The sequence below is a fragment of the Heterodontus francisci genome, chromosome 34 (genome assembly GCF_036365525.1).
Source record: "Heterodontus francisci isolate sHetFra1 chromosome 34, sHetFra1.hap1, whole genome shotgun sequence".
NCBI classification, from domain to species: Eukaryota; Metazoa; Chordata; class Chondrichthyes; order Heterodontiformes; family Heterodontidae; genus Heterodontus; species Heterodontus francisci.
Window position 1 is genome coordinate 18,684,415 of NC_090404.1, and position 14,385 is coordinate 18,698,799.

At 48.6% G+C, this 14,385-nt stretch overlaps 1 pseudogene; it reads left to right on the forward strand.

Annotated features, from left to right (window-relative positions):
* The window catches only part of LOC137349166 (zinc finger protein 850-like), a 79,721-nt pseudogene extending 65,675 nt beyond the window's left edge, over positions 1-14,046 (forward strand).
* The last annotated feature ends 339 nt before the right edge of the window (positions 14,047-14,385 follow it).

A 14,385-nucleotide genomic window follows, 5' to 3' on the forward strand; every position in this document is an offset into this window, starting at 1 on the left:
GTGCCGGTGGTGCACCACCTAGTGGTTGCGTTGGCAGCAAGCGCGCGTCCCGAGTATATGTTCACTCTTTTACACTGTTGTATTTTTCTGAGTATGAAACATGAACGTCCCGCCCATTCATTTATGGATCAATGGCAGAATAGGCTGCCCAGAATGCGCTGCGCGGGTGAATACGGCCTATCTCCATTCCAAGGGCAGCAACGCGCAGGTGCGGGAAGGCCCCGCCCCGGAGCCCGCCTTGTCTGTGCGGAGCATGCGCGGCGGTAAGCGTGGGCCTCAGCAACACCAGGTCTTAGTGGCTCTCAGGCCCCGAATCAGGGCACCATTAAAGCGATGGCGCAGCGTCTCCCCCATCCTAGCCGCCGCTTCCTGGTTTCTTCTCCCGTTTCCACCGAGTCAGGAAGCCTGTGATTTGATTGGCTGGTAAGTATTGTAGCTTTGTTTCCCTTTCTCCAAAGTTAGGAAGTTAGTCCAAGGAGCTGGAAATTAAACATTCCCGTTTTCTTCAGAATAAAGGGGGAGCTTCCCGAGATTTAAGTGACGCCTGGAGGTGAGATGCTATCAGCAATAAGGAAAGCAGAAGAGGATGGAGTCAGTCAGCTTGTGCTGCTTCAGATATTGTGTTGCCAGTATCTTGCAATCTGATGTATAAATAAATAGCTGATTGCATTGGAGATTCTTTGATGCAGGGTATGTGAACTTCAACACACGAGGCAAGGCGATATCTCCCAAGGTTTGGAAAACGCTGCAGCGTGTTTTTGAATACTGGACCAGGAGCGCCTCATGTGGTTATGGGATTCTTCCCTCCGCTGCTTTGATTGAGGCATTAGCTACATCCCGCAGTGATACGTAAAGGTAAACACCTTCAGTTAAGGAAACTAACGAAGGCAATAAACTGGCAGGGCTCGGAGAATCGAGCAGAGGAGTGGGACTGATTGGATAGCTCAGTGGAGAGTCGGAGTGCACGCGATGGGCTGAATGGCCTCCTTCTGTGCCACAAACGACTCTGTCACCCTATATACCAAGGGAAGTGAGTAGCTGGTGAGTCTTTTATTTTTAAGTGGGGCGGTTTATTAGTTTTAGCCAGATTTATTATTGAATAGATAAAGGAATGGCAGGGCTGCTCAGACCTTTAGAGTGCATGTCCTGTGATACATAGGAACTCCAGGGCACTTCCCGTGTCCTGGATAACCATTTGTGCAGGAAGGGTCATCAGTGGCAGCGGCTCGAGTTCCGGGTTTCGGAGCATGGACAGCAGCTGGTACCACTGCAGCATATCTGTGAGGTTGAGAGCTTTGTGGATAACATGGTTATAGATGTGGTCACCACGCAGCTTAAGAATATGCAGTGAGAGAGGGAATGGGTGGCCAACAGGCAGTCAAGAAGAAACAGACAAGTAGTGCAGGAGGCCCCTGAGTGCATCTCACTCTCCAACCAGTATTCAGTTCTGAACACTGATGAATGTGATGGTTCATATGGGGAGTGCAGCCAGAGCCAAGTCAAAGCACCACGGTTGGCTACGCTGCACAAGGCGCGTAAAGGTGACCTGAAGAGCAATAGTGATAGGAGATTCAGTAGTTAGGGGAATAAACGGGAGTCTCTGCAGCCGCAGACATGAATCTGGGATGGTGTGTTGCCCCCCCTCAGGACACTGTGCAGCAGGGCGCATGTGCAGCCGTTCTGGGCCAGGAATCAGGAGGAGAGAATGTTGTGAATTTCTATCCTGGACTGACAATGATGGCTTTTGTAAACTCCTTTTACAGGGGCTTAGAAAGGGAGGATTTGCAGACGGGAAAATTCAAACCAAACATCACATCAAGATCTGACAGTCATTCGATTCATCAGGACTTGAATATCATCGGACTTTGAACGTAGAAGAAAAAAGGTTTGTCTGTTCTGTCTGCTGGAAAAGATTTCAGGTATCAGTGTGACTGGAAAAGCACTGAGATACACAAAGTCCTGTTTCGACCGCACCTGGTGTATTGTGTTCAGTTCTGGGCACCACACCTTAGGAAGGATGTATTGGCCTTGGAGGGATGTCGCACAGAGTTATCAGAATGATACCTGGACTCCAAGGGTTAAATTACAAGTAGCGATTACACAAATGAGTCTTAGTCATTACAACACAGAGGGAGGGCATTCAGCTTTTTGATTCCATGCCAGCTCTCTGTAGATCAATCCAGTCAGTCCCATTCCCCCCGCTCTATCCCCGTAATCCTGCAGGTTTATTTCCCTCAAGTGCCCATCCAATTTCCTTTTGAAATTATTGATCGTCTCCACTTGCGCCACCCTCGTAGGCAGTGAGTTCCAGGTCATTAACACTCGCTGTGTAAAAAAACTGCTTCACATCCCTCCTATATCTCATGCCCAGAACCTTAATGTGTCCCCTAATCTTTGTACCACCAGCTAATGGGATGGGAACAGCTTTTCTTAGTCTACCTCATCTAAACCTGTCAAAATTTTCAACACCTCGATCAGACCTCCTCTCAATCCCATTTGCTCCAAGGAGAACAACCCCAGCTTCTCCAACCGAACCTTGTAACTAAATTCCCTCATCCCTGGAACCATTCTGGTAAATCTCCTCTGCACCCTCTCCAGGACCTTCACATCCTTCCTAAAGTGTGGTGACCAGAACTGGACACATTACCCTAGTTGTGTCCTAACCAGAGCTTTATAAAGGTTGAGCATAACCTCCTGCTTTTTCATTCAATATTTATATTTATGAGACCCAAGATCCCCTTTGCTTTGCCAATTACTCTCTCAATACGTCCTGCCACCTTCAATGATCTATGCACATGAAGCCCCAGGTCCCTCTGTCCCTGCACACTCTTTAGAACTGCACCATTGAGTGTATTTTGTTTCTCCATTTTCTTCTGCCAGAATGCATCACCTGACTATGAGGGTTGTAGTCCCTGGAATTCTGAAGATTATGGGGTGATTTGATCAAAGTTTTCAAGATATTAATTGAAACTGATAGGGTAGATAGAGAGAAACTATTCCCCAAGTGCAGGAATTAGCGGCAGAGTCTAAATCTTAGAGCCAGACCTTTCATTAATCCACCCCAGGCCCTGTAAACACGAGCATTAATCCACCCCTGGGCCCTGTAAACACGAGCATTAATCCACCCCTGGGCCCTGTAAACCTGAGCATTAATCCACCCCTGGGCCCTGTAAACCTGAGCATTAATCCACCCCTGGGTCCTGTAAACACGAGCATTAATCCACCCCTGGGCCCTGTAAATCCGAGCATTAATCCACCCCTGGGCCCTGTAAACCCGAGCATTAATCCACCCCAGGGCCCTGTAAACGGGAGCATTAATCCACCCCCGGGCCCTGTAAACCCGAGCATTAATCCACCCCTGGGCCCTGTAAACGGGAGCATTAATACACCCCCGGGCCCTGTAAACCCGAGCATTAATCCACCCCTGGGCCCTGTAAACCCGAGCATTAATCCACCGCTGGGCCCTGTAAACGGGAGCATTAATACACCCCCGGGCCCTGTAAACCCGAGCATTAATCCACCCCCGGGCCCTGTAAATCCGAGCATTGATCCACCCCTGGGCCCTGTAAATCCGAGCATTAATCCACCCCTGGGCCCTGTAAACCCGAGCATTAATCCACCCCTGGGCCCTGTAAACCTGAGTGTTAATCCACCCCTGGGCCCTGTAAACCTGAGTGTTAATCCACCCCTGCTGTACATATACAAAATTACAGCCCAGAAACAGGCCTTTCGGCCCCACTAGTCTGTGCTGGTGTTTATAATCCACATGAGCCTCCTCCCAATCTTATTACCTCGCCTCACCCTGCCCCCATATCCCTCTATTCCCTTCTCCCTCATAAATGTATTGAGCCTCTCCTTAAACACATCATTGCTATCTGCTTCAACCACTCCACATGGCAGCGAGTTCCACATTCCCACCACTCTCTGAGTAGAGAAATTCCTCCTAAGTTCTCTATTTGACCTGTTAATGTCTGTCTTATATTGCTGCCCCCTTGTTCTGACTCACTGATAATTTTAAAGACCTCTATCAGATCTCCTCCTAGTCTTCTCTTTTCCAGAGAAAGGAGCCCCAGCCTGCTCAATCTTGCTGGATTGTAGCATCCTCTCTGGTGATATCTTTGTAAATCTATTCTGCACTTTCTTGAGTGCTTCAATATCCTTTTTTAATCTGGAGACCAGAACTGCTCACAGTCCTTCTAAGTGAGGTTCTCTATAAATGTAACATTCCCTCCCTGCTGTTACATTGTATTCCTCTAGAAAAGAACATCAGCTCTTTCTTTGCTCTCTTATCGACTTGTGTTGCTCCTTTTAGTGATTTATGTGACTCTGTTCCCAGATCTCTTTGCTCCTCTGCTCCATTTAATTTCTTACATTCTAACCAATAACTGGCCTCCTTATTCCTCCTCCCAAAATGAACCAGTCCAGTCTGCCAGCCTGGTTATGGTACTTCACAACATAGATGATGACCAGGACACTTGGGTTTCTTAAATTATTTAATAATTTCGTTCATTGCCTCTCTGGCCCCAAACTCCATGGAATGATGCAAAAATAATCGTCCATTCACCAATTGGGAGCTTTCACTGGTGGGTTAATTCTCTAGGATTCCCCAGGGGTCAGAAAGTCCCCTATCAATGACCGCAGCCGCTCAGTGCGACAGCGCGGGACCAGACTGAGCTCTGAGCATGCACAACGCGGGTGGTGGCAACAGACTGAGGTGGAACAGGTGTCTCGGGAGGCGGGAGGAGATTGTGGGCGCAGGGGAGGAACTGGAGCCGTGGGTGGACTGGGAAGCTTCATAAACACCTGGGGTCGGCCTGAGGCCCCGAATAAGAGGCCACAGGCCCCGTGTTTACATGCGGTGACAGGCCTGGGGGAGCGGGAGCACTGGCCGCCATCTTGGACCGGTTACAGTCAAGGCACGTGAGCAACCATCCTGGTAGGAACATTGGAAATAGGAGCGGGAGAATTCAGCCCCTCGAGCCTTCTCTGCCATTCAGCTGGATCATGGCTGATCCTCTTTAACGTCATTTTCCCGCACTATCCCCATATTCCTTGATATCTTTAACATCTAGAAGTCTATTGATCTCTGTCTTGAGCATACTCAATGGCCGAACCTCCACAGCCCCCTGGGGTAGAGAATTGCAAATGGGGTAGAAATTTCTCCTCAGCTCAGTTCTAAATGGCCTACCTCTTATTCTGAGAATGTGTTCCCTGGTTCAAGACGACCCACCACAGCTCACTCTGCCCTCCCCCTCTCCCCCAGCAAGGGGAAACATCCTTCCTGCATTAACCCTGTCAGGCCCTGTAAGAATTTTGCATGCTTCAGTGAGATCGCCTCTGGGGAAGATAGACCTTGTCTGCTCAGAGGACCATCCCACTACCCCAGGAGTGGTGATCTTTCATTGCACTCTCTCTACGGCAGTTGAATCCTTCCTCGGGTAAGGAGACCAAAACTGCACACAATACTCCTTGAAAGTGGATAAATCACCAGGACTGGATGGATTGCATCCCAGGTTGTTAAAGGAAGCCAGGGAGGAAATAGCAGATGCGCTGAGGATCATCTTCAAATCCCCACTGGATACTGGCGAGATGCCAGAGGATTGGAGGTCTGCGAACATTAAAATGTTAAAAAGGTTGCGAGGGATAAGCCAAATAATTATAGGCCGGTCAGTCTGACCTCGGTGGTGGGTAATTTATTAGAATCAATTCTGAGGGTCAGGATAAACTGCCACTTGGAAAGACATGAATTGGTCAGGGATAGTCAACAGGGATTTGTTAAGGGAAGGTCATGTCTTATTAACTTAATTGAATTCTTTGAGGAAGTAACAAGGAGGATTGATGAGGGTAGTGCAGTGGATGTGGTCTACATGGATTTTAGTAAGGCATTTGACAAGATCCCACATGGCAGACTGGACAGAAAAATTAAAGCCCATGGGATACAGGGGAATGTGGCAGGTTGAATCCAGAATTGGCTCAGGGTCAGGAAACAAAGGGTAGTGGTCGACGGATGTTTATGTGAATGGAAAGCTGTTTCCAGTGGCGTTCCACAAGGCTCAGTGTTGAATCCCTTGCTGTTTGTGGTATATATTAATGATTTGGACTTAAATGTGGAAGGCATGATTGGGAAATTTGCTGAGGACACAAAAATTGGCCGTGTAGTTGATAGTGAAGAGGATAGTCGTAAACTCCAGAATGATATCAATGGTTTGGTTGAGTGGGCAGAAAAGTGGCAAATGGAATTCAATCCAGAATAAGTGTGAGGTAATGCGCTTGGGGAGGGCAAATAAAGTGAGGGAATACACAATAAACGGGAGGATATTGAGAGGGGTAGAAGAAGTGAGAGACCTTGGAGTGCATGTCCACAGGTCCCTGAAGATGGCAGGACAGGTAGATAGAGTGGTGAAGAAGGCATATGGAATGCTTTCCTTTATTGGCCGAGGTATAGAATACAAAAGCAGGGATGTAATGCTGGAACTGTATAAAACGCTGGTTAGGCCACAGCTGGAGTATTGTGTACAGTTCTGGTCACCACATTACAGGAAGGACATAATTGCTCTGGATAGAATACAGAGGAGATTTACAAGAATGTTGCCAGGGCTCGAAGGTTGCAGCTATGAGGAAAGATTGAATCGGCTAGGGTTGTTTTCCTTAGAACAGAGGAGGCTGAGGGGTGACTTAATAGAGGTGTACAAAATTATGAGAGGCCGAGATAGAGCAGATAGGAAAGACTTGTTTCCCCTAGCAGAGAGGTCAATTCCCAGGGGACACAGATTTAAGGTGATTGGTAGAAGGATTATTGGGGACATGAGGAAAAACTTTTCACCCAGAGGGTGGTGGGTGTCTGGAATTCACTGCCAGGAATGGTGGTGGAGGCAGAAACCCTCAATTCTTTTAAAAGTTACCTGGACATGTACCTGAAGTGCTGTAACCGGCAAGGCTATGGACCAGGTGCTGGAAGCTAGAATTAGATTGGGCGGCTAGTTTTCTCGGCCGGCACAGACACGATTGGATGAATGGCCTCCTTCTGTGTCATAATTTTTCAATGGTTCTATGCTGTGATCTCACCAAGGCTTGATACAATTACAGCAAAACTTCTTTACTCCAGTCCTCAAAACCCCTTGCAATAAAGGCCAACATACCATTTGCCTTCCTAATTGCTTGCTGCACCTGCGTGTTGGCTTTCTGTGACTTATGAACCAGGACATCCAAGTGCTTTTGGACATCAACACTTCCCAATCTCTCACCATTTAAAAAATACTCTGCATTTCTGTTATTATGACCAAAGTGGATCTTCTTCTTCTTTGGCCTCCTTGTCTCGAGAGACAATGGATACGCGCCTGGAGGTGGTCAGTGGTTTGTGAAGCAGCGCCTGGAGTGGCTATAAAGGCCAATTTTAGAGTGACAGGCTCTTCCACAGGTGCTGCAGATAAAATTTTTTTGTCGGGGCTGTTACACAGTTGGCTCTCCCCTTGCGCCTCTGTCTTTTTTCCTGCCAACTACTAAGTCTCTTCAACTCGCCACACTTTAGCCCCGCCTTTATGGCTGCCCACCAGCTCTGGCGAACGCTGGCAACTGACTCCCACGACTTGTGATCAATGTCACAGGACCTCATGTCACGTTTGCAGATGTCTTTAAAGCGGAGACATGGACGGCCGGTGGGTCTGATACCAGTGGCGAGCTCGCTGTACAATGTGTCTTTGGGGATCCTGCCATCTTCCATGCGGCTCACATGGCCAAGCCATCTCAAGTGCCGCTGACTCAGTAGGGTGTATATGGTGGGGATGTTGGCCGCTTCGAGGACTTCTGTGTTGGAGATACGGTCCTGCCACCTGATGCCAAGGATTCTCCGGAGGCAGCGAAGATGGAACAAATTGTGACGCCGCTCTTGGCTGACATACGTTGTCCAGGCCTCACTGCCCTAGAGCAAGGTACTGAAGACACAGGCTTGATACACTCGGACCTTTGTGTTCCGTGTCAATGAGCCATTTTCCCACATTCTCTTGGCCAGTCTGGACATAGCAGTGGAAGCCTTTCCCATGCGCTTGTTGATTTCTGCATCAAGAGACAGGTTACTGGTGATAGTTGAGCCTAGGTAGGTGAACTCTTGAACCACTTCCAGAGCGTGGTCACCAGTATTGATGGATGGAGCATTTCTGACGTCCTGTCCCATGATGTTCGTTTTCTTGAGGCTGATGATTAGGCCAAATTCGTTGCAGGCAGCCAAAAACCTGTTGATGAGACTCTGCAAACACTCTTCAGTGTGAGATGTTAATGCAACATCGTCAGCAATGAGGAGTTCCCTGATGAGGACTTTCCGTACATTGGTCTTCGCTCTTAGATGGGAAAGGTTGAACAACCTGCCACCTGATCTTGTGTGGAGGAAAATTCCTTCTTCTGAAGACTTGAACGCATGTGAGAGCAGCAGGGAGAAGAAGATCCCAAACAGTGCAGGTGCAAGAACACAGCCCTGCTTCAAGCCACTCAGGGTAGGAAAGAGGAATGAGGTGATGATACTTAGTAGCTTTGGTGGACATCTGATCTTTACTAGTAATCTGAAGAGACCACGTCAGCTGACGAGGTCAAAGGCTTTAGTGAGATCAATGAAAGCAATGTAGAGGGGAATCTGTTGTTCGCGGCATTTCTCCTGTAGCTGGCGAAGGGGGAACAGCATGTCAATGGTAGATCGCTCTGCTTAAAAGTCACGCTGTGCCTCAGGGTAGACACGCTCAGCCAGCTTCTGGAGCCTGTTTAAAACGACTCGAGTGAAGACTTTCCCCACTATGCTGAGCAGGGAGATTCCACGATAGTTGTTGCAGTCACCGCGGTCACCCTTGTTCTTATAGAGGGTGATGATATTGGCATCGCGCATGTCCTGTGGTACTGCTCCCTCGTCCCAGCACAGGCAAAGCAGTTCGTACAGTGCTGAAAGTATAGCAGGCTTGGCACTCTTGATTATTTCAGGGGTAATGCCGTCCTTTCCGGGGGCTTTTCCGCTGGCTAGAGAATCGATGGCATCACTGAGTTCCGATTTTGTTGGCTGTACATCCAGCTCATCCATTACTGGTAGAGACTGGACTGCATTGAGGGCGGTCTCAGTGACAACATTCTCCCTGGAGTACAGTTCTAGGTAGTGCTGCACCCAGCGGTCCATTTGCTTGTGTTGGTCAGTGATCGTTTCCCCTGATTTAGACTTGAGGGGGGCGATCTTCTTGAAGGTTGGCCCAAAAGCTCTCTTAATGCCTGCAAACATTCCTCCGATGTTTCCGGTGTCGGAGGCCAGCTGAATATGACTGCATAGGTGTTGCCAGTAGTCATTTGCGCAGCACCTAGCTGTTCTTTGTGCAGTGCTTCTGGCTGCTTTAAGTGCTATGGATGTTAACTCGCTGGGTGCTTTCTTGTAGTTCAGCAGTGCAATGCGCTTAGCGGCTATGACAGGTTCCAGCTCTTCAAAGTGAGATTGAAACTAGTCTACATTCCGCTTCACACGTTTGCCATCGGTGGTCATTGCTGAGTCATTGATGGCATCTCTGATGTGGGCCCGCTTGGTCCCTGCATCCCCTGTAGGAGTGTTTTGAAGGGCTTTTTCAAGTGAATTTAGAAACGTATGTAACAGCTGTGGATGAGAAATTCTGTTAGTGTTGATGCGCGGGCAGCCCTTCTGCTTGGAGTGATGTAGCTTCTTTGGTCTGAGTCTAACCTTGCTGCAGACCAGGGAGTGGTTGGTGTCGCAGTCCGCACTGTGGAAGCTGCGTGTGATTTGAACACTGTTTAAGGCGGCTCGCCTTGTGACAATGAGGTCCAGCTGGTGCCAACGACGCGATCTTGGGTGTCTCCATGAAACCTGGTGACAGGGTTTATTGTGAAAGAACGAGTTGGTGATGCAGAGGTTATGATAGGTACACAACCCCAGCAGTCTCTGTCAATTCTCATTCATCCTTCCAATGCCATAGCGCCCAAGGCAGGAGGGCCATGAGTCATGGTCGGCCCCAACCCTGGCATTAAAGTCCCCCAGCAGGAACAGATGTTCAGTATTGGGGATGCTACTAATGATATTATTAAAGAACTGGTCTTTAGCTTCAGTTGGAGAGCAGAGTGTTGGAGCATAGGTGCTGAGTAGGTGTACTGGACCAGAGGCGGTGAGCAGTCAGATGGACAGTATGCGTTCCGAGCCGTTTGAGGGTGGCTCTATCATGCTGAGCAAAGAGTTTCTGACGGCGAAGGCCACCCCATGCTGTCTTGGTTCTTCAGGATCCCTGCCCTGCCAGAAGAAGGTGTAGTCTTGCTCTGTTAGAGATCCACTCGCAGGGAGGCGTGTCTCCTGAAGTGCTGCAATGTCTACATTGAGTCTACTGAGCTCATTGTTAACGATGGCGGTCTTCCGAGAATCGTTGATTTGTGTAAGGTCTTCCGACAGGCCAGGACACAGTTCTGATGTTCCAGCTTGCAAAGCGAAGGGCTTGTACCTTCTTTCCTTTTTTGGTCGTGCTGTTTGGTGCAGTGTTACAGTCCATTTGTTGGGCAATGACCGTGAGCTCCAAGCACCCATTGAAGCAGGTGGACTGTAGCGGGACAGAACCTTACTGACCGGGGGCTGCCCGGTTTGAGGCAGGCGGTAGCTGTCCAGTGAGATGCGATGACCTTTCCCACCGACAAAGGCAACCCGTGGCGCCCAATCTCTACGCCAATTGAGCTGGACCTCTAACCCGTAACTGCTGCCTTCCGTGTTGATTTGGTCGCTGTGAGGCGACTATGGAGGGACCTCTCCATGGCGCATGCCTGGGCGAATGTATGGAGGTTGTGAGTTGCCCAAGCGTCGAAACCCCCCTCTCGGCCTTTCTGGTGGGGTCCAAAGGAGTGCAGAGCAGGACGTTTGGCACCGGTATGGCTGCAGGAACTGCCGGAAACATGCCAAAGGTGACACATGACCGCTTACGGGGTTCCGCTCCGGATTTTCTGTTAGGGTTTACTCCCTTAGCCTTGGTCTCTCCCGAGATGCCCACAAGACAGTGGGGTTGTTAGGGCCCCTGCTCGGGGATAGGTGGATGTCGGTGGGAAGAGGGAGGGGGCGGGGAAGGGGGTGTAGGTAATAAAACATTTCATCAGCTCCCACCATTGTCCACTCGTGATCCTCACTCACTCAGAGCGGCCTGCTCCCTGGAGCCCGGCATGACCGCGCCGCCCTTCACGTTCGACACTCTGGACGGACGACTGAGTTTCCCGCCAGCTCGGGAGCAGCGACCTCACTCCTTCATCTTTCAGGCGATCACCAAAGTGGATAATGTCATATTTTTCCACATTATATTCCATCTGCCATGTTCTTGCCCACTCACTAAATTCCATCCTCTCTCAACTCTCATTCCCATCTAGTTTTGTGTCATCAGCAAACTTGGAAATATTACATTTAATCCCTGCATGCAAATCATTGATATTGATTGTGAATATCTGGGGCCCAAGCACTGATCCTTGTGGTACCCCACTAGTCACAACCTGCTAACCTGAAAATGACCCATTTATTCCTACTCTCTGTTTTCTGTCCATTAAGCAATTCTCAATCCATGGCAGTATATTACCCCCAATCCCATGTGCTCTAATTCTGTTTCCTAACCTCTCGTGTGGGACCTTATCGAAAGTCTTCTGAAAAATTAAATGCACCACATCCACTGTTTTCCCCCTTATCTATTCTGCTGGTTTCATCCTCCAACTCCAGCAGGTTTGTCAAACATGATTTCCCATTCATAAATCCATGTTGACTATGCCCAATCAGATCATTATTTTCTAAGTCCAGCTATCACATCCTTTGTATTAGATTCTAGCATTTTCCCTATTACTGATACCAGGCTAACAGGTCTGTAGTTCCCTGTTTTCTCTCTCCCTTCTTTCTGAAATAGTAAGGTTACATTTGCTACCTTCCAATCTTCAGGAACCATTTCAGAGTCTGTAGAATTTTGGAAGATGATCACCTATCTCTACAGCCACCTCTTTCAACATTCTGGGATGTCGATCATCAAGTCCAGGGGATTTATCAACTGTCAGTCCCATTAGTTTCTCTTGTACTACTTTTTTACTCGTACTAATTTCTTTCAGTTCCTCGTTCTCGCTAGTCCCTTGGTTCTCTAATTTTCCTGGGAGATTTTTTGTATCTCCCTCTGTGAAGACCGACACCAAGTATTTGTTTAGTTTCTCTGCCATTTTCATATTCCCCATTATAAATTCCCCTGTCTCTGCCTGTAATGAGCCCACATTTGTCTTTGCTGATCTTTTCCTTTTTGCATACCCATAGAAACTTTTACAATCTGTTTTTGTTTCTTGCTAGTTTACTTTCATATTTCTCTTTCAGTTTCTTGGTCCTCCTTTGCTGAATTCTAAAATGCACCCAATCCTCAGGCTTACTATGTCTTTTGGTAACTTTATAAGCCTCTTCCTTTGATCTAATACAATCTTTAACTTCTCTTATTAGCCATGGTTGGATCACTTTTCCTGCTGGGTTTTTGTGCCTCGAAGGAATGTAAATTTGTTGTAAAGCTTGTATTAATTGTTTAAATGTTAGTCATTGCCTGTCTACTGTCATACCTTCTAATGTAGTTTCCTAATCTACCACAGCCAACCTGAATATCATCAGATCTTGAACATGGAAGGAAAAAGCACCAATCACAGTGGAGAGAAACTGTACACATGTTCTGTGTGTGGACAAGGTTTCAGCCAATCAGACCTGTCAAAACACAAGTGCAGTGACACTGGGGAGAAACAGTGTAAACATGGGGACTGTGGAAAGGGATTGAATTATCCAGTTAAGCTGGAAACTCATCCAGACAGTCACACCTCGGAGAGGCTGTTCACCTGCTCAGAGTGTGGGAAGGGATTCACTAAATCATCCAACCTGCAGACACACCAGCGAGTTCACACGGGCGAGAGGCCGTTCACCTGCTCAGAGTGTGGGAAGGGATTTACTACTTCATCCGACCTGCTGAAACACCAGCGAGTTCACACCGGAGAGAGGCCGTTCACCTGCTCTGTGTGTGGGAAGGGATTCACTAAATCATCCAACCTGCTGACACACCAGCGAATTCACACTGGCGAGAGGCCGTTCAGCTGCTTTGTGTGTGGGAAGAGATTTACAGATTCATCCAATCTGCTGACACACCAGCGACTTCACACTGGGGAGAGGCCGTTCACCTGCTCCGTGTGTGGGAAGGGGTTCAGTCAGTCATCCACCCTGCTGAGACACCAGCGAGTTCACACTGATGACAGACCTTTTGAATGTCCAGACTGTGGGAATTGTTATAAAAGTTCCCAGGGACTGATGTCCCACCAACGTGTTCACACTGACGAGAGACCGTTCAGGTGTTCTCACTGCGGGGCTGGGTTCAGGCAATCTGGTGACCTCACTGTACACCAGCGTATTCACACCGGGGAGAGGCCGTTCACCTGCTCCATCTGTGGGGAGGGATTCATTCGGTCATCCCACCTGCGGAGACACCAGCGAGTTCACACTGATGACAGACCTTTTGAATGTCCCGACTGTGGGAGTTGCTATAAAAGTTCCGGGGAGCTGATGTCCCACCAACGTGTTCACACTGACGAGAGACCGTACAGTTGCTCTCACTGCGGGGCTGGGTTCAGGCGATCATCTGATCTCACCGTACACCAGCGCATTCACACTGGGGAGAGGCTGTTCTCCTGCTCCGTGTGCGGGAAGGGATTCACAACTTCATCCGACCTGCTGAAGCACCAGCGAGTTCACACTGGGGAGAGGCCGTTCACCTGCTCAGTGTGTGGGAAGGGATTCACGACTTCATCCTCCCTGCGGACGCACCAGCGACTTCACACCGCGGAGAGGCCCTTCATCTGCTCCATGTGCGGGAAGGGATTCATTAATTCATCCATCCTGCTGAGACACCAGCGAGTTCACAAGTAACGACAGTTTTTGGATTCTGCTGTTAATCGTCTCCAGGACTGAACCATGTTCATTGGGGTCTATTTCTGCTGATGTTAGTGAACTCCGGCCCAGTTATAGGGGCTAATATTCTGGATAATAGTCAAATAAATCAGCTTTGTATTGAACACACAGTATGTCGAGTCTTTTTACTATCTGTAACACAAGTTATTTCCTTTATAAGTGCTCTCCCTCTTCCCTGTCTCCTCCAACAACAAGTGCGAGGAGCTCATGGTCTTCTTTGTCACTAAGATTGAGACTATCTGATCAGTTGCCTCTGCTGCTTCCCTCCCTTCCGCCAGCCCACCAGGTCAAACTGTCTCTAACACTCCTGTATTTTTGAAGAGTTGAAGTTTGTGGAGGAGTTAAAGGGCCCACAGGAGCACTGGAAATCACATTATCCACGGATCTCCAGGTCAGAAATGCATGGAGAAGTGAACAAAGGAAAATGT